This window comes from Protopterus annectens, chromosome 17.part0, assembly GCF_019279795.1.
Source record: "Protopterus annectens isolate FY-2018-M chromosome 17.part0, PAN1.0, whole genome shotgun sequence".
Taxonomy (NCBI): Eukaryota; Metazoa; Chordata; order Ceratodontiformes; family Protopteridae; genus Protopterus; species Protopterus annectens.
The window spans coordinates 684,344,929-684,366,776 of NC_056751.1; positions in this window are offsets into that span (position 1 = coordinate 684,344,929).

Consider the following 21,848-nt stretch of genomic DNA (forward strand, 5'->3'; position numbering starts at 1 on the left):
AGCACTGTGTAGATAGTCTAAACGGGTGTGAGCACCACACACTGGGTTTTAAACAAAGAAAAAAAAAAAAACAAGAAATAGCAGCTCTGTTCACATCTGAGCACTGGGGATGTGCGGTGCACCTCTGGGCTTAAACGGGAAGCCAATGGGAAGGGAAAACAGCAGTAGGAAGTCAATCAAGGAGAACTAGCATAGCTGGCAGGTGGAATGTATCAGAATCAGCCAAATACACATGCAGCAGCCCATCACACTACTATAAACTATGCAAACACCTTTCAGACAGGTTTCTGGGAAAACAGAAGTAGGAAGGCAATGAAGGAGAACATAGTTGGCAGGTGAAATGTATCAGAATCAACCAATTACACATGGAACAACCTAGCACACTACTATAAACTATGCAAACACCTTTCAGTCTGTTTTTTTCACACAAACTCTACACCACCGGTGTCCACAGATGTGGAAATTTTACCTGACAAAACTAACAAAATGTGAGAGGCTGCTGTCGCTCTCATACATCAATATGTGGAAGAGGCTGAGGGTGGTGAGGATGTGAATGCTGATGACCAACCCACAGTGAGGAGAAAGAGAAGAGTGTACAGACCCAGAGTAACCTACCAGGAGCTACATGAGCTGGAGATAAGTGGAGAGCTATAGAGTGGATAGGGACATTCTACAGCAAATTGTTGAGCTGTGCCAGCCATGTCTCACACACAGAACCAACAGAGGGGAACCCATCCCACTGGATACCGAGGTATGGGTAGGCTTAAGAATACTAGCCACAGGTACCTTCCAAAGGTAGCAATATGCGTCTCTTCCACCAAATAGCAAAATACCCTGAGGTAGTGAGTGCTATAGGCTGCACGCACATACACATCAAAGCACCACCTGGAGAGTGTAGTAGGGTCTACATAAACCATAAGGGCTTCCCCTCCATCAACTACCAGATTGTGTGTGATGCCCAGGGCATTATCTTGAATGTGTGTGCTGGCAGCCCTGGAAGCTATCATGACTCTGCCACATCTGGCATATGACACAGCTGTACCAGTCATTTGCCAGTGGGGACATCCCATATGGCCACCTAGTGGGGGATGCTGGTTACGCACTGGAGCTATGGCTTATGACACTCCTCAGAAATGCACACACACCTGAAAAATAACTCAATAATGAGGCACACGCACAAACCAAAATCATAATAGAGTGTATGTTTGGGATGCTCAAGTCATGGTTCCGCTGCCTGAACATATCTGGTGGAGCCTTGCAGTACTCTCCGGCTACATGTAAACAAATGTTCATAGTATGTGCCATGCTACACAATATGATCCTGTGGAAAGAGCTGCATTAGGAACAGCACGGGGTAAGGCCACACAGCCCCCCACCATTGCCAAGGCCATCACAGGCACAGAGTGACTTGGAGGAGGAAGTACCTGAGCCTACCCATGTAGGCAGAAGGAGGCATCCCCAGTATGCCCAAGCCTTGACAAAGAGACAACGCATAGCACATACACTGACACAGTGGGGACCCAGGGAATGACACCTCTCTCTGACTCGCACATACAGTAAAAGGGATTCCAAACATGACACTACCTGTGCTTTACCATGTATAGGGAGTGTACTATGTGCATCCAACATAGTCAGCCCTCCAGCACCGTCCTCAGTACTGGCACAGCCACAAGGTAAGTCAATCTTCCTATCAATTGCTGAATGCAGTAGTATGTTTTGATAGTTGTATCTATGGTATGGACGTGAGCATGCAAGGGAATCGGGTGGTTGAATGGGATGGCAGCAGATAGTGGACACCTACATGGGCAGCATGATATCCATAACAAATATTGCTGTCACCATACCAGGCAGTATTAGACAAGGTGAAAAATCCCACTGCAGTATATGTCGTGGCCCAAATGTGTGTCTGTAGGACATACGCATGCTTGTCAGTGCTGCTCACATACCCACTACCAGTCTCAGCCAGCAGGACAGGTGTAGATGACCATAAAGAAAGGCTGGTCTAAGGCCTGCAATTGATGGCAATGATTAACAGCCCCCCTCCAGACCTACACAGATAGACTACAACAGGTCTGGCAGTTGTATGTCAGTTCTGAAGGGTAAGAAGTCTGAAACTGAAATGTAGGGCAATAAAACCTAAGATCTGTACACTACTGATATGCCTCCAGTCTGCATTATAGGTCAGAATGCAAAATGAAATGGACGCCAAGAGAGTACATGAAATACCAGTACAGTCATATCAAATGTTTAAAGTCATAAAGTGTGCCCCCCCCCCAATCCCATGTAGAAATGCAATAACATGTAAGTGGGAGGTGTAATAACAGTGGAGCACAGATTACCCGAGCTGGCCCAATCTACAGGATAGATTGTTTGATGTGTACAATATGCAGGGGTCCATGTGTTAGTTTGTCATGTGTTCAATATTGTGTGGAAATGGTCAGCTTGTAGGCATGGAGGGCTGTGTGCTGGTGGCCTATGGGCAGTACTGTGGATGACACGGCCATGTTGTGACAGCTGCAGTGCCAACCACAATGCTTCTCAGCAATACCTATGTCAGCAGTCGCCCATACTCACTGTCCAGAAGTCGATATCTGTCACTATCTGAAAGATGGATATGCCATGAATGTGGGCCCAGACATACACACAGTACACAGGTGGAAGTACCTTAGACAGAGAGTGTATAAAATGTTACTGTCAAATGCACACACCTTTGGAATTGTACATGCAGGCTAGCAGCACATTAGTTGTCTGTGTACTATGGAATACTGATGTAGTCTGGCCAATCAGTGGCAGACCACAAAAGGCACAGTTATGCAGTAATGAGAGACTGCCTATGTCCCTGCACAAGGCAGCATAAGGGGAATGTCCCAGGTATATCTGTGAGTCAGCTGCAAGAAGCTTCCATATCACACATGCACTCAGCTCACCCCACCATCAGACATAGGTTTATCATAGGTCATATCCCTGCTGTTGGGAATGAGTACAGTATGATCCCACTTCTGTATGGGAATAGCTACAGAATGCAGCATGCTGAAGAGGTGTCTTATGCAGGTATGCATCCGGACCAATGGGTCAATATGTACAAGAAGTATTGCCATTAACACCTGCATGTCCCTGCACAAGGCAGCATAAGGGGAATGTCCCAGGTATATATGTGAGTCAGCTGCAAGTAGCTTCCATATCACACATGCATTCAGATCACCCCACCATCAGCCACAGGTTTCTGACATTACCTCACTTCTGTATGGGAATACCCACAGAATGCAGCATGCTAAAGAGATGTCTTATGCAGGTGTGTCCCTAGCTGTAAGCAGCACCCTGCATGCATCCAGACCAATGGGTCACTATGTACAGGAAGTATTGCCATAACACCTCAAACACTTACATTGACACCCCAGGGGAATCCACTGACTCACAGCCTGAGAATGTAGGAGTGACAGAATGCATTGGCCTGCTACAGATGGCCTGCATTATTACCAAATGGCCTGTGTGTGTGTGTGTGTGTGTGTGTGTGTGTGTGTGTGTGTGTGTGTGTGTGTGTGTGTGTGTGTGTGTGTGTGTGTGTGTGTGTGTGTGTGTGTGTGTGTGTGTGTGTGTGTGTTTACAAAGGAATGACTGATGGCCCATTCACACACACTGCACTTCCCATTGCCCAAGTTACCACTCCTGCTGATGTCAGTCACCTTGAAATAACCCTCTGGCCAAGTCTCAGCCCTATAATCTCTGTGCTGCTAGTGATAACTGCATAATACCATAGTGTAGCAAAGGTTAGGTAGCAGTTCTAATCCTGGTCCTGGTAACTGTGAAAATGTGTGTATTTGTGTGTGAGCCTTTGTTGACAGCTACTTTTGTAGTCATTCACACTTACTGCACTTCCCTCACCCCTCCTTTAGCACTGCAGCTGATGTCACTCACCTTCAAAGATACCTTTGGACAGCTCTCCAACATATAACTGCTGTGGTGCTTGTGATAACTGTGTAATACCATAGTATAGCAAACTAGTTAGGTAGGAGTTTTAAGCCTGGTCCTGGTAACTGTGAAAATGTTTGTGTGTGAGTCTTTGTTGACACCTGCTTTTGTGGTCATTCACACTTACTACACTTCTCTCACCCCTCATTTAGCTGATGTCAATCACCTTCAAAGATACCTATGGACAGCTTTCCACCCTATAGCTGCTGTGGCACTTCTGATAACTGTGTAATACCATAGTATAACAAGCAAGTTAGGTGATAGTTCTAATCCTGGTCTTGGTAACTGTGAAAATGTGTGTGTTTGTGTGTGAGTCTTTGTTGACACCTGCTTTTGTGGTCATTCATGCTTACTGCACTTCCCTTAACCCTCCTTTAGCACTTCAGCTGATGTCACTCACCTTCAAAGATACCTTTGGACAATTCTCCAATGTATAACTGCCATGGCACTTGCAATAACTGCATAATACCATAGTGTAGCAAAATAGTTAGGTAGGAGTTCTAGCCCTGGACCTGGCAATTGTAAAAATGTGTGTGTTTGTGTGTGAGTCTTTGTTGACACCTGCTTTTATGGTCATTCACACTTACTGCACTTCCCTCACCCCTCCTTTAGTACTGCAGCTGATGTCACTCACCTTCAAAGATGCCTTAGGACAGCTCTCCAACGTATAACTGCCATGGCACTTGTGATAACTGCATAATACCATAGTATAGCAAACTAGTTAGGTAGGAGTTCTAGTCCTGGACCTGGCAAGTGTGTTTGCGTGTGAGTCTTTGTTGACACCTGCTTTTGTGGTCATTCACACTTACTGCACTTCCCTCACCCCTCCTTTAGCACTGCAGCTGATGTCACTCACCTTTAAAAATACCTTTAGACAGCTCTCCAATGTATAACCATTGTGGTGCTTACAATAACTATGTAACACTATAGTACCAATACATAGCTAGGTAGGGGACTGAAAGTCAGTACTGGCAAGTGTGTGTGTGTGTGTGTGTGTGTGTGTGTGTGTGTGTGTGTGTGTGTGTATGTCATTAGTATCCTGGGTGGGTGTGGGTGTGATTGTGTAAATAACAGGATCCATTACAGGGTGGGTTTTGCTACATTTTCATATTGAGGACCCATATGTCCCAGTATCACATTACAGGGCCAACAGTTGTCAAACACCATAGAGGTTGTTGTAGACAATACACAGACATACGTTTATATATAGGCAACCATTATAATACCCAGAGACCTCTTTCTACCCACAGATCATACACAAACACACTTGGCTCTTTCTCTCTCCCTATCATTCATTCCCGGTCTCTCTCTCTCACTCCCTCTCAGGTACAAGTGGAAAAATGCATCTGTTTTGCATAGGCAGCAGCTTGACTTTGGTAGGTAATGCTCATGATCAGCTGATGGCCTGTGCACAAATTGGAGTACTCCACTTGCTAATTGTATGTGGAACACCTGTGGTATCATTCCTATAGCCAATTGCATAGAAACACACTCCTATAAGTAGGCAGTGCAAGTGGGTGTTGGCCCTTCTCCCTCACTGTGAGCAGGACGTTATGTGGGTGTGTGACAAACAGCATCACAGAGGGTAGTTGAAAATACCTCTTACAACAAACACTGTAGAGACAGGCCAAAAAACTGGAGGGGGATGTTCCAGACATGGGGGCAGAATGTAAGTATTGCTGTTCTACATTTGAAGTAACGTTGGTTTAACAAGGTTTGTGTGGATATGACTGTTCTGCATGATTTAAAGTCTGCCATGATAGTGTTATGTGGTTGAGAAAACTCTCACCTGTAGGGCTATCTGCAGACTGGCCAGAATTTGGACCCTGAGATTTGGTGTGTTACTCACACATTTTCTGTCTTCATAAATGCAGTAGCATACTTTGATTATTGTACTCAGGAAATGGTAACATCCATGTGTGTTACTGACTTCATATCCCTCAGAAGAGATATGTCACACCAAACCCTGTTACACCAGCAATTTTCTCAGTTTATAACTAAAATATGTTAATATTGGCCCTGTGTTTGTGCCTCTGTCCCCCAAGTCTGTCACCCTTTGTTCATATGCCATGCAGTAAAAAGTGGATATGTACAGTATACCATTATTTAATGACATAATTCCTGATATCAAGCCAGTGATATATCAGACTGACAGACATGTAATGCAAATGATGCCTAATAGCTGTGGACAAAACCTGGATATTCTGTGGTAGTCTGTACAGTAGTGAGGTCTGTGTACTTATGGTGATTGTTGACAGAGTGTCTGTATTATGTAGCAGGGTATTGTGATCATGTTATTTGGCCTGTGTACAGACTGGGGTAGATGTCAGTGTTCTTGGTCCTGTTCTATCTGACAGTGCATGCTGCTCCAGTTTCTGATACCCTATCAGTCTATATGTTTGTAGGGCCAGACTGAGACATGTTCCATACCACAGTCAGGTGTCAGACTACACTGCGAATTGGGCCAGTATATGTAGGGTTAGTGTGTTAGTGGCAAACATGATGATGGCTTTTGTTCACACAGGCCATCAACTGTACTATTACTTATGCTTATCATCATGTGACTGTGACTGTGTTGAGGTCGGTCGTGGGTATGCACTTTCACACTGGTGTCTGTTACCCCATGCTGTTACACGCCTGTAGTGCCTGCTATATTTGCAATTACATGTGTATTCCCCCATAGGTAAATTGAGTTAGTGTTGTGGCAGTCTGCCTGTAGTGTAGACAGTGCTTGTTGACATGCCTAGCAGTGACAGTCTATTTACCCTAGTGTAATATTATGTCCAGATATTTGTCAAATGTACTGTTGCCTGGCCACCATATGCGTTGTGTATTTTTGACAAAGCAGTGGGCTGGTGTGAGGATGTATGTCACTAACTAGTGTGAAGTGTGTGGCTTGGGATCTCTGCTCCTCCAGTTAATAGGTGTTAGGCCAGACAGGAGAGTGTGAATGCATCACCTGTGTGAGCTTATCTAGTCCAGTATTTGTGATATATCTCCATTTTCATGACTCTAAACATCCCCTTTGTCAGGCATGTTCCACATTTCTTGCACTAAGGCGTCCTGTGTACACCTCCTGACTGACCAGATTGTTTCAGACTGTCCATGTTTATTGCTCATATTGCTTCTGTATTCCATAGGATCATTACTGTGATTTGTGTGGTACTTCACTATGATGATTTTATGATGTCTGTCAGTAACTAATGGCATACACGTCAGTTTCAGAAGAGCCTTCCTTCACAACATGTATGTTGACACAACCCCTGTCACTGTATTCAATTTTCTACATTTATAACTGCAATACATACATTATGTTCCCTTGCACTAACAGGTTGAGAGTTATGGTGCTGAGGTATGACTCCACTATATGTCATGGGCCTATGTTTTTCATATATATATATATATATATATATATATATATATATATATATATATATAAAGAGAGAGAGAGAGAGAAATATAGAAATGTATACAAATATATATATATATATATATATATATATATATATATATATATATACAGTGGCGGCTGGTGACTTCAAATCAAAGGGGGGCTGCAGGAGAGACCTAAATGGGTGGTGTCAATTAGAAGGGGTGCGGCCAACTAGAAAGGGGAGGAGCTATGCTCAAAAGCACAAAAACGAACTAAATACACTGCCCTGGGTGCCAAACCGTCATTATGAGAGTCCAAGACAAAATGAAGTGTAGAAGAATAAAAATATTTCAATGCATTGGCTGCATGACAGCTTACTTAATATCTAGATGGAAACAAAAAGGTTGTGAGGCATGAAAAAATAAATTACTTTTTTAAATACATTAATGGAATGCCAGTCAAAATCAAGTATAAGAAAAACAAGCAGCACTCAACTCAAACCACTTCTTGCACTGCAGTTCTAATTATAATTTTTATTCAGCTTTATTAAAGTACCAAGTAACATGCTGAAAGTAGAAATCTCTGATGCCCCCACTTGTAAAAATGTTTTTTATCCAAGAAAGACCTGCTGCCTGACAACTATCTACTTGTTTCATGGAGAATACATGATCAAAGTAAAAAATGAAAAGCAAACAAGAAATAAGCTCAAGATACATTGCTTAAAAGGATTACTGTACAGGTTATGGGCCACATGACTGGCATTCTGTTTAGTTTATGGGTAAAGCCCACAGAGATGACTGGAAGTCTCCAAGTGTAATGAGCTTCTTAAAATAATGTAATTCATTCTTTGAAAATCTGGACAGTTGGGAGGTATAGTTCAGCTTGGGCTGTCTTTAAGTTTGCTGCCCTTCCCCTTCACAAAATCATGGTCGAATGGAGCCTCCCCCTGCAGCCATTTCAATGATCCATTACTTGGCTATTTCACTCCATTTACCATAAACACTAATGTGCATACTGATTTACTTCTATGATGATTTGGACTTCATTTGAAAGTTTTATTTTGCATTTTACAGTACAAACACCAAGATATCTGCTAAACAAACTTAGCATTAAAACTCACATTCATTGAAACAGCACTGAAACCCACATTCAAAGAAAATACATTTTACCAGTGGCAGATAAAGATTAGTTCTGGGCTGTTTTCAAATCATAGGCCTTTTGCATATGAAACATACATGTGCTCTTTGATACACCTTCCTATTGATTTGAACATTTTTCCAGTAAACAATTAAACAAAACGAATGCACCAATAATGACAAAACTGCCCAATTCAGAACATCTTTCCAGTAAACAATGAAATAAAATGCATGCACCCATAATAACAAAACTGCCCACTTCAGAACATTTCCATCATAAAAGTCTACTCAAATGTCTACAGTCCACCATTATCAGTAAATATGCACAATTCTACAGTCCACCATTATCAGTAAATATGCACAATCTCTGAAGAAGTAAAAAAGTAATCTAAATAATTCCACATTAAATAAATCTGTAACTAATGAAGAGGTTGCTGCGAGCAAACACCTTTATATTTCATGGTTTCATCGGAAAATAAAGTGTCTGATGCCCCTGAGGAATAAATTGCCTATATTACATTAAAAATGATAAGCTAGTAATATTGCAATAGGAAATGGATGGCAAACTGATAACAGGCTCATAGTTAGTATCTTAACTTTCAGTACAGCAGCATTCACCCCTTGTGGGAGTAGAACCAACAATCTTCTGCATCAAAAGCAAGTACACAACCTGTTGTGCTATTAACAATGCAAGCTGAATTAGCATAAGCAGCACTAAACTTCTCTTCCCCTGTAGCTCTCAGCTCCTTGTAAAATCTGCTCAATACTCAACTGCATCTCAACTTCGCAGCACAAGAAATCTGGAAAAAGCCAAATTTATTGGGGGGGGGGTCAAAAGGCCAAAATCCAGGGACACATTAAACATTGCTTGTATAATCTTGGAAAGTTGCTAGAATAAAATGCTGTGTTACCACCATACATTTTACTGCCAAGGTCCCTGTGCAAAAGAGTCAGAACAACATACCACTATGCCAAATCAGCTGCTTTGTGAAAGAAAAATGTTGTGTTACCACCATACATTTTACTACCAATGTCCCTGTGCAAAGCAGTCAGAGCAACATACCACTACGCCAAATCAGCTGCTTTGTGAAAGAGAGGAAGACTGAAACTTAAATGGCTATCATTTAATTAATTCAGTTCTCACCATAGCTGTCAACCTCTAAGCACAAAACACCTGGACAAACTCAGTAATGAGGGAATACAGCCCTCAAAACATATTCAGTGAATTCAGTTCTTGCCATAGCTGTCAACCTTAGCACAAAAAACCTAGACAAAGCCAATAATGGGGTAATACAGTCACAAAAATAAGGACAAATTTCAAATATTCATCTTATAAACTTACAAAATTGCTAGAATAAAAGGTTGTGTCACTATGTATTTTCTGAAGAATATGAAGTCTGAAATTCAAATGCCTGTGAGTTTTACTTCTGACGGAACAAAAACAATTTTCAGCAGAGGCCCAAGGAGAAATACTGCAGACACATGTCTTTGTAAAATGGCAGGACACCAGAGCAAATCCACACAAACACAGGGATGAGATGCAGACTCCACACAGAAGGCACCCCAGCCAAGAATCAAACTAGAAAACCTATAGCTGTGAGGCAACAATGCATTCCGCTCAACCTTTTTGTACTAGAAATCTGGATAAAGCCTAAAATAATAGAGGAATAAAGGCCCCAAATTAGGAATAAATTATAAATACTGATCATATAAACTGAGAAAGTTGCTAAAATAATTGGATTTATGTTCTTATAAACTTATAATGTTGCTAACATAAGAGGATTTGTGTTAGCAAGCATTTTCTGAAGGGTGTGCAGACTGAAACTCAAATGTATGTCATTATTTAGTGACTTAATCCTCAGTGATTTGCCAGAAAACACAAATTTATGAGAACAGACTAAAAATGTAAAGCAAAAATCGGACATTCTGTAAACATCTGGACAGTTGAGTGGTATGCACCTGGGTTGTAGTCAGGGCTCTTTGTCCTAATATGTCAACAGAGCTGGCTGAAACTATAGTGTCTGCTGTTTATACTGGGTCATCCAGGATGAAACAAATTCCTTTGTAAGATGTGAGATTTGAATGTGAAATAAATGGTAAGACCTTCATGATCTGGAGGAAATGAAAACAAAATTTAAAGTACTTAAGGTTATTGTGGGCAGTAAACAATATATTGGTGATAGTGCAGGGAGACAAGACTAACTCTGGAATAAGGAGAGCTGCATCAGAGGATTGAATTCTCCTTTAAACACCTTCCTGTTTTAGGCAAGCATACTCTATAAACACATTTTCTTCTAGAAACTAATATGGATGAGAAATAATGAGGGCCATTGCTGAAGGACATTAGGACCAAATTGTGTCACTGTCTGTACCACACAAGGTTTGATTCTGTTGAGTATTCTCTGTATACTAAGAGCTCAATTTATGGCCTGAAACTTTATGCATTAAAACAATAGGCAGTAGTCTCTGTAGTGAGTGAAAAGACTCATTAAGAAATTATACTCTTGGATTGCTTTCTTAGATGTAAAATTAGTGTTACATTATTTCTAATCACAGTGCATCATAGAATCATAATTACAGCATCAAATATTTAGGCTGTGAAAAATGTAGCCTTCGTGTGTATGGAGCCATATTTAAGTCTGCTAATATTTCTTCCCTTGAAGTTGCCCTAGAGATGCTAAGAATTCAGCTATGCCAGAAACAGAAAGGTTTGCTTCCAGTTTATTCCATTTTCTGGCACAACAATAGGGATCTGTCCTTGTTCCAAGTAAAATCTTTATATTTCATCTCAGTACACTGCAGGCTTTTCCTTTACTTAGACCTTACATCTACTGTCTGCTTCAGTGCAGGGAATGAGGTATGGGGAGTTATGTAGGAACTAATAAGCAGAACAGCACACTAAATTCTTGTGTCTTGCAAAATAAATGCTTTTAGAATACAGTTTAATTCTGCATTAAACAATTCTTAATCAGTGAAGTCACATGCATCCATGAGAACTGCTTTAACTAATAGTAAAAATCCCCCTCTCTCCCTCCCCCACTGAACTGAGCATAATTCTCCCACAAGTACAGCACATACTGAAATAATACAGGCTGACTGCAAGAGAACACCTTTACTTAATAGGTAAACAATATAGCAATAACCCACGCCTGGGTGTGGGTAATGCTAAATTTACCCACAGTTGGCGTGGTTTGGTCCCGAGGGCGAAGCCCAAGGGACCAAACAAAGCCAACCGTGGGCAAATTTAGCATTACCCACACCCAGAAGTGGGTTATTGCTATTATACCATGACATTATTTAAGAAAAGAAACTATTACTTTTCTTAAATAATGGCATAGTATAATGCCTGTTTACTGCCCTTCCGCAGATGTCTGGCATCCGCAGTTCTGATGTACTGCGGCGCCGCGCAGTACATCAGAGTTGAGCAAAGCGGAGAAAGCAAGATCTCCGTTGCTTTTTAGTGTCTCGCTATGTTAAATGAGTTTAACATAGCGAGACAGTTTTAAAATAAGCGACGGACATCTCCGTTGCTTATTTTAAACTGTCTCGCTATGTTAAACTCATTTAACATAGCGAGACAAAAAAGCAACGGAGATCTTGCTTTCTCAAAACACTGTCTCGCTATGTTAAATGGGTTTAACATGGCGAGACAGCTTTAAAATAAGCAACGGAGCCGTTGCTTATTTTAAGCTGTCTCGCTATATTAAACCCATTTAACATAGCGAGACAGTGTTTTAAAAAAACGAGTTATACTAATGGAAAAAAGTCCGGGCGACCGGACCTTTTTCCATTAGTATAACTCGATTTACAACGGGCACGCTGGCCAATCAGCATGCACGTTTTGGGGGGATCATGGTATAATAAGTAATAAAGTATGTGAACAGTAGTAGCAATGAGCTATCATGAATAAACGCGAACACATTAATTCACTAGGAAGTAAACCTACTATTACTACATAACACCCTTATCTCAGTTAAGAAATATAATATATGACATCTATTAAATTAAAAATTACTCTAAATAATTCATATGTGCATTCTTAAAAACTGTTGTTAAAGGTAATGTATAAAAAATGCCATCTGATATAGTACTAATGCATTATGCCCTGAATGCTGAGATTTATAAAAAGTGTTGCTTACCTTACCACCAAGAAGAAAACTCTCTGTACTGTACTCTACTCTGTTCTTCTATCTTCTTCTTCTAACGTATTATTATTCTACTTCTTCTTTCTTCACTTTTCTTCTTCAGCACAGCTGCCAAAAAATTAATATAGATAGGCCGCCCAAAAAATATATAAAAATAGGTAAATCCTTAGAGTTTGACCGTATGACCGATCACGAATCATTCAGTCCACAACTGAAACTGTTGAATTGATTCTCGCTCTTTTCCCAGCACATAAAGCCCGGGAAGAGAGCGACAACCAATCAGCAGCATTTGCCCAGCAAGCACGTCATGACGTGCCTGCGGACGTCGCAGTCCGAGCCCCTTCCATGTCTATGCGGTTTGTGTCTCAACCGCATAGACTTCTGGGAGGTTCTGGGCATCACAATGATGCCTTCTTTGCTCCTCCGGGCTGCAATGTAAACATTGCAGCAAGAATTAGAAAAAAAAAAAAAACGCTGTTGCGATTGAAGCGCGCAATGCACATGCGCGTAATTTCGAGTCGCGGACTCGAAATTTAAAAGTACGAAAAACAGAATTTTTTTTTTTTTTTTACATTAAAAAAAAACAAAATAAACTACTCAGCTGTCTAGCTGAGGGGGCTGCAGTCCGGCAGCCCGATGCCATGATATATATATATAGGTTCATTGGTTCATACTAGGCTATCTGCCATAGAGTATTTATAAGCCTAGCCAGAGTATGTTTGGCTTTCGCCACCCATTTTAAATTAATTTTGCTATGCCCTTTTTCGAGGTTAGTATACTGTGCCTCTGTCTAACAGTGACACAGAAGTGATACCCGGGGTAAACTTACAATCTCCCATCCACTCATCAAGATTCCTCTTGAAGAGAGTCAATGAGGGACTCTGCCTAACCTGGACTGGGATTTTATTCCAGAGTGAAGGGAGCCTCTGGGTTATGAATCTGTCCCTCCAGCATGTCCTATTTATTTCAGTGCTGAGGATCAAGTCTCTCGAGCATGTAGCTCGATGGGATTTGGATTTTTTTGAGGTGCAGCATGTCCCTTAATTCCGGGTTGGACATGGCTTTATACATCAGGCACAGGTCGTCTCTGAGCAGGCGGTATGCCACTGAGTAGAGCTAGAGTTTCTTTAACCGGGCAGCATATGGCATCTGTTTGAGCCCTTTGATCCTCTTGGTGAGGTACTTTTGGGGTCTTTCCAGTTGCTGCAGGTGTTTGGTAAGGTACATCCCAAAAGGGGCATTGTACTCGATTATGGGCCTGATGAGGGATGAGTAAAGAGGCACGATGACCTCCCCTAATCTAGATGTGAATCCCTTCATGATTAGGTGGGCTATATAAAATGTTTTTCTAACCACTTTGGCCACGTGGTTGTCAAATGAGAGATTGCTATCAACTTGGGTCCCCAGGTCCCTAATTACTTCTTCTGCACTTAATGGATTACCACCTATGTGGTAATTTGTGGGCACTTTGCTTTTGCCAAAGGGGATGACTATACACTTTTCGGTGTTTAGCTTGAGGCCATGGCTCTGGCACCAGTTGTCTGTTTCTATGAGGCCCTTTTGGAGGATGCTTGTGTCGGCTGGAGAGTCAATTATGGCACCCAGTTTGCAGTCATCTGCGAACTTGGTCAGCCACAGTCATTCTGTGTTGGCCTGTACCTCCGAGAAATATATACCAAACAAGAGAGGTCCCAGGACTGAGCCTTGTGGGATGCCACTTGTAACTGGCTTGGAGTTTGACATGGCTCCAGTAATTCTAACCATGTGGGTTCTGTCCTTGAGCCAGTTTGCAACCCATCAAGTGACATATGGGTTTATATTTAAGCTGGTGAGCTTATCTATAATGCCCGAGTGGGGTATTGTATCGAAGGCTTTTGCGAGGTCCAGGTAGGCTGTGTGGACCACCTTCCCTTTGTCAATGGCCTTGGTGACTGTTTAAAAGAAGTTGACAAGGTTTAAGAGGCAGGATCTGCCCTTAACAAAGCCGAACTGGGTAGGATCCAGTGTCTGTAGGTCTCCAATATCTTTATTTATGAGGTCCATGATGATCCTTTCCATAGCTTTGCAGACCAAGCTAGTCAGGCTTATTGGGCGATAGTTTCCAGGGTCTGTTGAGGCACCACCTTTGTGGAGAGGGACCACTGTTGCTGTACGCCACTCTTTGGGTACATATCCTGTAGTAAGGCTGAGATTGAACAGTAGTTTTATGTTTGGGTTTAGCTCTTCTTGGAGTTCATGTAGGACACAGCCCGGGACACCGTCTGGTCCCATTGTTGCTGTGTTTTTTGCTTTGGAGAGGGTGGCTCTTACCTGAGCATCTGAGATGTCAGGGGGGCAGCATTCTGCTGGGATAGATATTTGCCCTTTTGGTGGGGAGGGGGAGTTTGCACTGAACCTGTCAGCTAAGATGTTGGCAGTGTCTGTGGGTTCGGTGTATTTTTTGTCATTTTGGACTAATTCTGAGCATATCTGGGAATTCCCACCCAAGTTCCTAACATAACTAAAGAAAGCCTTGTGATTATCCTTAGTGTCCAGTGCAATTTTTCTCTCGAAGCTGGTCTTAGACGATTTTATGAGTGCCCTTAGTTTTTTGCTAATACTGATCAGAGATGCCTTCCCTTTTTGGGATTTTGCTCTGTCATGTAGTAGCTTCCTCCTTCTATTGTATAGTTTGTTTACGGCTGGGGTCCACCAGACAGGACGTCTGCCTTTGGAGGATTGGGTCTTGGTTTTATTTGGGATTGCATGATCCATGCATTCCTGAAAGTGTTCATAGAATGCATTTATAAAGGATTCTGTGGTCTGGGCCGTATTTTCCACAGGCCCGGGGGCTTTGAAGGATTCCACCTCAGTTTTGAGGAGTGTGAAATTTGCTTTAGAGAAGTTTTTCACTGTGGTTTTCTGGGCAGGGGGTGGGGTCAGGATGTGAATATCCAGTGAGATCAGTTTATGGTCTGATCTTACCAGTGAGGGATACACTTCTAGTCTGGAGCATAGAGTCCCTATGTTGGTGATGATCAGGTCCAGTATGTTTTCCCCTCTTGTGGGAGTGGTAACAAGTTGTTCCATAGCATTTGAGTTTATGAATTCTAGGAACCTTTGGGCTAGGGTGTTGGAGCTAGAGTAATGCTCCCAGTCTATGTTTGGGTAGTTGAAGTCGCCCAATGTAATGGTGTTTGGAGAGACCTTCATACTTTCCAGTGTTCTCAGGAAGGCCGAGTGGGGTTCCTGGGTTTGGAAGGGTGGTTTGTAGCAGGCTATAAACTGGAAGGCAGTTTTACCCACTTTTAGTTGCACATGGATAGTCTCTGATGCTTCGTGCTTTGCCACCAACCTGGAGGTGTGGGTATCTTTGATGAATATCGATACTCCCCCTCCTTTTGTGGTTCGGTCCAAGTTTTGGGGCCGAAAAGCATGGTATGAGGTATAACCTGGTAGTGCTGGGGTGCTCTCGGGAGCCCTGAACCAGGTTTCTGTTACTGCACAGATATCGATGTTCTCCATGCTAAGGAGAGTTTCAAGTGCATGCATCTTGAGGTTTAGACTTCTGGTGTTGAGTAGCATTACTCTTAGTTTCTTATCCCTTGTGATACCTATGGAGGTGGGTTTGTCTTTTGAGCCTTGCCTAAAAAAGGCACTATGGGGGTAGCAAGAGCCTTTGCCAATATCCGAAAGCCCAGGGTGACAGGTGCAAGCCGTCCCTAGCGAAGCATCGTGGCTTGTCGAGCATATCATCCCCGGCTGACAGGCATTGGATCCCCTTTGAATGACACCAGTACTTAAGCCAATTGTTGAAATTGATCATCTTGTCTTCATATTGTGGCATCATTCTTGATGAGGGTAAGATGCTACTCAAGGTCAGGGTCATACCGGCCTGGGCTACATGCTCAGAGAGCTCCTGTATGTCTCTTTTCATGTAGTCCAGGGAGGTACATCTCAGGTCATTCACACCAGCATGGACAATGACTGAGTCATATTTGTACTTGCCTTGGAGTAACCTGAGTGCTTGTGTTATGTGGCGGATCCTAGCGCCCGACAGGCTGCTCACCGTGACCTTCTCCTTGTTCAGCCTGGTGAGCGGGACGTCAGTGTGCCTGATGATAGAGTCATCTATTACAAGTGTATCCGTGTGTTGTTTAGCCTTAAGGGCTGTGACTGTTCAGCACATTTTCTTTGTGAGATATGTGTTGCACGTGTTTTGTTTTGGGGTTAGCGGCAGATCTTTATTTAGAGCCTCCGAGTATGTTTTTGTGTGATTATGTGTTTGGTTTGCTGTCGTGGTAGGTCTATGTGAGACTGGAATTGTAGAGAGTGTGGTTTCCTTCTCCTCCTGACTGGTTATGCCAGTACTGAGTTGAGAGAGCTTAGCCTCCAGTTTGGCTATATGGTTGCATCTCTCACATGTGTTGGAATTTGTTGGGAGGAGGAGAGGGTTGTCTGTGTACATGAGGCAGTTGTAACATTGCCTCAAGATTTCCAGATTCACCAGCTGGACCGGAGAGGAGATTGACAACTGACCTTTGGACATGATAGAATAATATTGGGAATTCCTTTATAATTGAAAACAAGGGCCAATGGGGAGTGAGGGTGTAGTGCTTTTAATTTTTAGTGCTGACTTATATAATTGCTTTAGTGAGCAAGTGCCAGGTAACTTAAGTGCAATGTGTTACAGGTAGCTTAAATGCAAAAACGACAAACAGTAACTTTCTTTCAAGTGAAACAGGGAAATAAGTACAGTAAGCAATGCAGATATCACTAGGGATCCACAGAAGCACTGAGAAGCCACGTTTAGGTGGAATTAGCGTTTCAGGGAAATAACAAGCAAACAACAACAAGCATACAAACAAAGCTAGATTCAGCAGGCCTGGGTCTAGTCTATGCTACAGCAAACAAGGTGTACCAATTTCCGTAAGAAACAGTTCAAATATGTATAATATATATATATATATATATATATATATATATATATATATATATATATACATAGATATATATATATATATATATATATATATATATATATAGATATAGATATATGTGTGTATGAATATGTATATACACACACACACACACATATATATATATATATATATATATATATATATATATATATATATATATATACATATAAAAATATATGGGATCCAGACAGATGCTCGACTAGCATATGTCCAAATCACAAAACATCGAACACACATACACGAAAGCACTTAACATCAACAAGTGCGTCCGTGTATGTGTGCCTGTTTCGTAGATCGGACTACAGTGCGGGTAAGGGAAAATTCCCTTTTCCCCACTGTAGTGCGATCTCGGAATGAGAATAATAAAGTAAGGGGGGTTTGGGGGGTGCAGGGTGGCGAAGCCCCCCTGCAGAAACGTAGATTTTTTTTTTGAACTACACATACATGGAAGTGCTTTTCGATGTTAAGCACTTTCGTGTATGTGTGTTCGATGTTTTGTGATTCGGACATATGCTAGTCGAGCATGTGTCCTAGACCCATAGATATATATATATATATATATATATATATATATATATATATATATATATATATATATATATATATGTCATATGTATAAACACATATATATATATATATATATATATATATATATATATAAAATATATATCCTTTTATGTGTAAACATGAGTGTTGTGTATACCTTCTCAGATGTATCCCACCATATTAATCTGATATGTGTATATTTATGTATAAGAACATGACTGATTCAACATCTTTTTCACTTACAAGTACTAAAGAATTGTAGTAGTCAGAGCAGTTATTCACTACTATTCAGTATGTGTACTGAATGATATATCTGAAAAACAACAGACATCTTCACAGCTCAGTTGGCTTGGTGGTTAACTGCTGTGTCTATAGTGTATAGGGTCCTGGGATAAAGACCTGCATGGGCTCTTTATTTTGTTTCACAACAAATAAAATAAAAAACAAAAGTAAAATCCAAGATATAAATGACCAAAAACCAGGATCTCCCACAATAAATATTTAATCCAACCTCTAGCGCCTCGGCAGTAGCCTTCTAAGGAGAATACATACACAGAAAATGCAGCACATATTTATATAATAATGTAAATAAATTAATCAGTAAATCAATAAATCAATCATTAATTAACTAATTAAAATGTTTATTTTGTTGTTAGGCAGAACAAGGACTGTTGGATACAGAGTGGTTAAGGCAGTTTTGAGCAGCTTTAAGTGCGGTTGCATGGGTTTGCGTGACGGTAAGCACTGATATACGGTTAAATGTGTAGGCGCTTACACCATGTAGGCTTCATTTACCAGTGCACAAATCTGCTTAGCATTTACATTTACGTAATACTTACACCTGCTAAGCATAGCTCAGCCCTGGTAATTCACATCTGATAAAATAGTAGGGTAATGAAATATTTAATTAGTGTATTTAATTCCATGTACATAACATGCTTCTATGTGCTGTCATTACAGTCAAAAGGGGTGTGAGTATACTGTATGGAACACCTGAGTATACATGGGTAGTGCCACAATCTTTTCTCTTTGTATGTGTTTCATATTTGGCTAGTATCCCATGTTAGATGCAGTCACACATGCATGCATGTATTGTATCATTACATCACCACTTTTAACAGTGCTTTTCCAAGTAAGAGTAGATTGCCAATTGTAGTACTGGAACCATACACCCCTGCATGCAAAGCTGGACTCTGAGTACTGACTGTTGTGTTCTTGGTGTTTGACCTATATGTTTTTATGCATCTCCTGTTGGATATTGATCTAATATGTTGATATTTAATGTAGACTGCTATGTTTTAGAACATGTCATTGAGGACTGCTGTCATGTAGTAATGGCATACCTATCAGTTTCAGACATCTATCTGTCAGAATATTCATCCTAATGCATAACCTTTTGGCTAGCTTCTTTCTGTCTGTCCTCTGTACAGATGTGCAAATGTCAGGTATTCATCCTGGCTGCTTGCAGGCAGTCTCTGATGGACTGATACATCTTTGCCCAGCTGTCTTATGAATGGCGCAGCTAGGAAACCCCACTCTGTATGCACCACATGCCATGGGTACCTCAAACAGACTACCACAGTCGACAGAACATGTTTGGGTACAGGTTCCTAACCCAGACACTGGCCATGTTATGCAATATATGTTCCATACATGTCAATTGGAGCACCTCACTGTCCCTCTTCAAGAGAAAACCAGAGGAGTGGATGTTGACTTTAACTGTCACCCTGGGGATCACTCATGTGGCATCCGTTGATAGATGGCCTGCTGACAAATATCAGGTGGCATGGTAACAGTGTACTCACATGCCCTACTGTTGTCATTTCTCCATGGACATTAGGCTGGTACACACTTAGGAACACCTACACCTATGGACCTCAGTACTGAGAAATGTGTGTGCACATTAATGACTATAACAGTGTCCGTGTCTTTGTAAACTTGTAGTTGGAAATCCTCTCACGGCCTTCTCACCCACTACAACCCCCCATTGCTATACTAAGAAACAGCTGCTGCTGTAATTCACATTATATGTACCTTGTTACACTCTTCACCCCATGGGCTACCTGAAGCTTTCAGTACCAGCATAACACTGTTCTACAAATGGGCAGATAGGTGTGGGTTACCCTCTGAGTCCTGGCAAATGTGTGTGTGTGTGTGTGTGTGTGTGTGTGTGTGTGTGTGTGTGTGTGTGTGTGTGTGTGTGTGTGTGTGTGTGCGTGTGTGCGTGTGTGTGTGTGTGTGTGTGTGTGTGTGTGTGTGTGTGTGTGTGTGTGTGTGCATGTGCAATTGGGTGTAACTGTGCAAATTTGTATGGAATAGCATTCTGAGGCCACATTCTCCAAATACAATAAACCTTGCCATACATTATAAGGGATGTTGATGTTGCTGACATTAGGAGAGCCAAGACACACCCTCACCCTACTATCCCTGTGGCATGTGCAATAAATGCATATCCCTGTAGTAGCACTGATTAGATAAACAAGGGTTTGTATTGCAGTCCTGGTCAGTGTGTGATTGTGGGTATGTCAGAGCATTATCATGGGTTTCAGTGAGTATAATATCCAATGTGGGTGTGGGTGCTGGGTATGCTGTCTTTACACCGTGGTACCCCCAGTACATGTTCCAAGGTCCACTGTATGAGGACCACTGTCACCATCAACCATACAGGTAACTGATTACACTATCCAGCCCAATGATACATATGCTGTGTGCAAAAACTCTGTAACAGAATGGACTCACTGACAAGGTATTTAGCACTGCTAAACCCAGGTCTGTCAAATGTGTCTATGACTGTATGTGTTTGTCAATGTGTATATGACAGTATGGCATACTGTGTATTGTTCATTAACACCCAGTACATCCCCCATTACCATACTGTACAAGGCCTGGTGATGTTCTTCACTTAACAGGAAACTCAGGACACACATCATCCTAAAAGCTCTGTGGTGTGTGCAATTATGGCCAAACACATTAGTAGCAATAAGTACCTAGGTAGGGGTTCTACTCTCAGTGTTGCAAAGCAAGTGTGTGTGTATGTGAAGGGATCTACTTCAGTTTGCAGAAATTATATATCCCAGGAAATCATTTCTCTGAGAACGAACTGGCAAAAGGTAACATTTCAAAGGAATCATCTTGTGGAAATTCATTCCTTCAAAACTAGTAGTGGATGTGTAAATGCACTCTTCCCCACTGTATAGCAATACTAAAGTTGGCATATATAATTGGGTGTGGTTGTTTTGGACACACAGCCACCCACATTGGGGTTATTGTTGTGCATATCCCCCCACTTAGTTTGCTGTTATACTGTACAGTTTATGTTAACAGGTTAAGTATTTCTTAATCACACTATGTGTGGTTCTATGCCACCCCACACCTTCCAAAGTGGGGGGGCTGTGCCACGCACACCAGCATACTGATGTTTACCAACTCCAGGATTGCACTACATTGTGGAAGAGGACATATACTCTGCCAGTACCATCGTCAATGACATTAAACTGGCAGATTGATTATTTACTGATGTGATGTTTTGGCTAGTTGGTCTTAGTGCAATTACCAAAATGAGTCCACTACAAAATTAAGTACATCCATGTGTACAGTATTCACTGTGTATTGCATCAACACCAAAGCCTCTGTGTGTGTGTTATTGACAAACATTTGGTGTGTGTCACCCAGTACACTTACCATTGTCCACTGTAGAAGAGCTGCTGACATCAGCCAC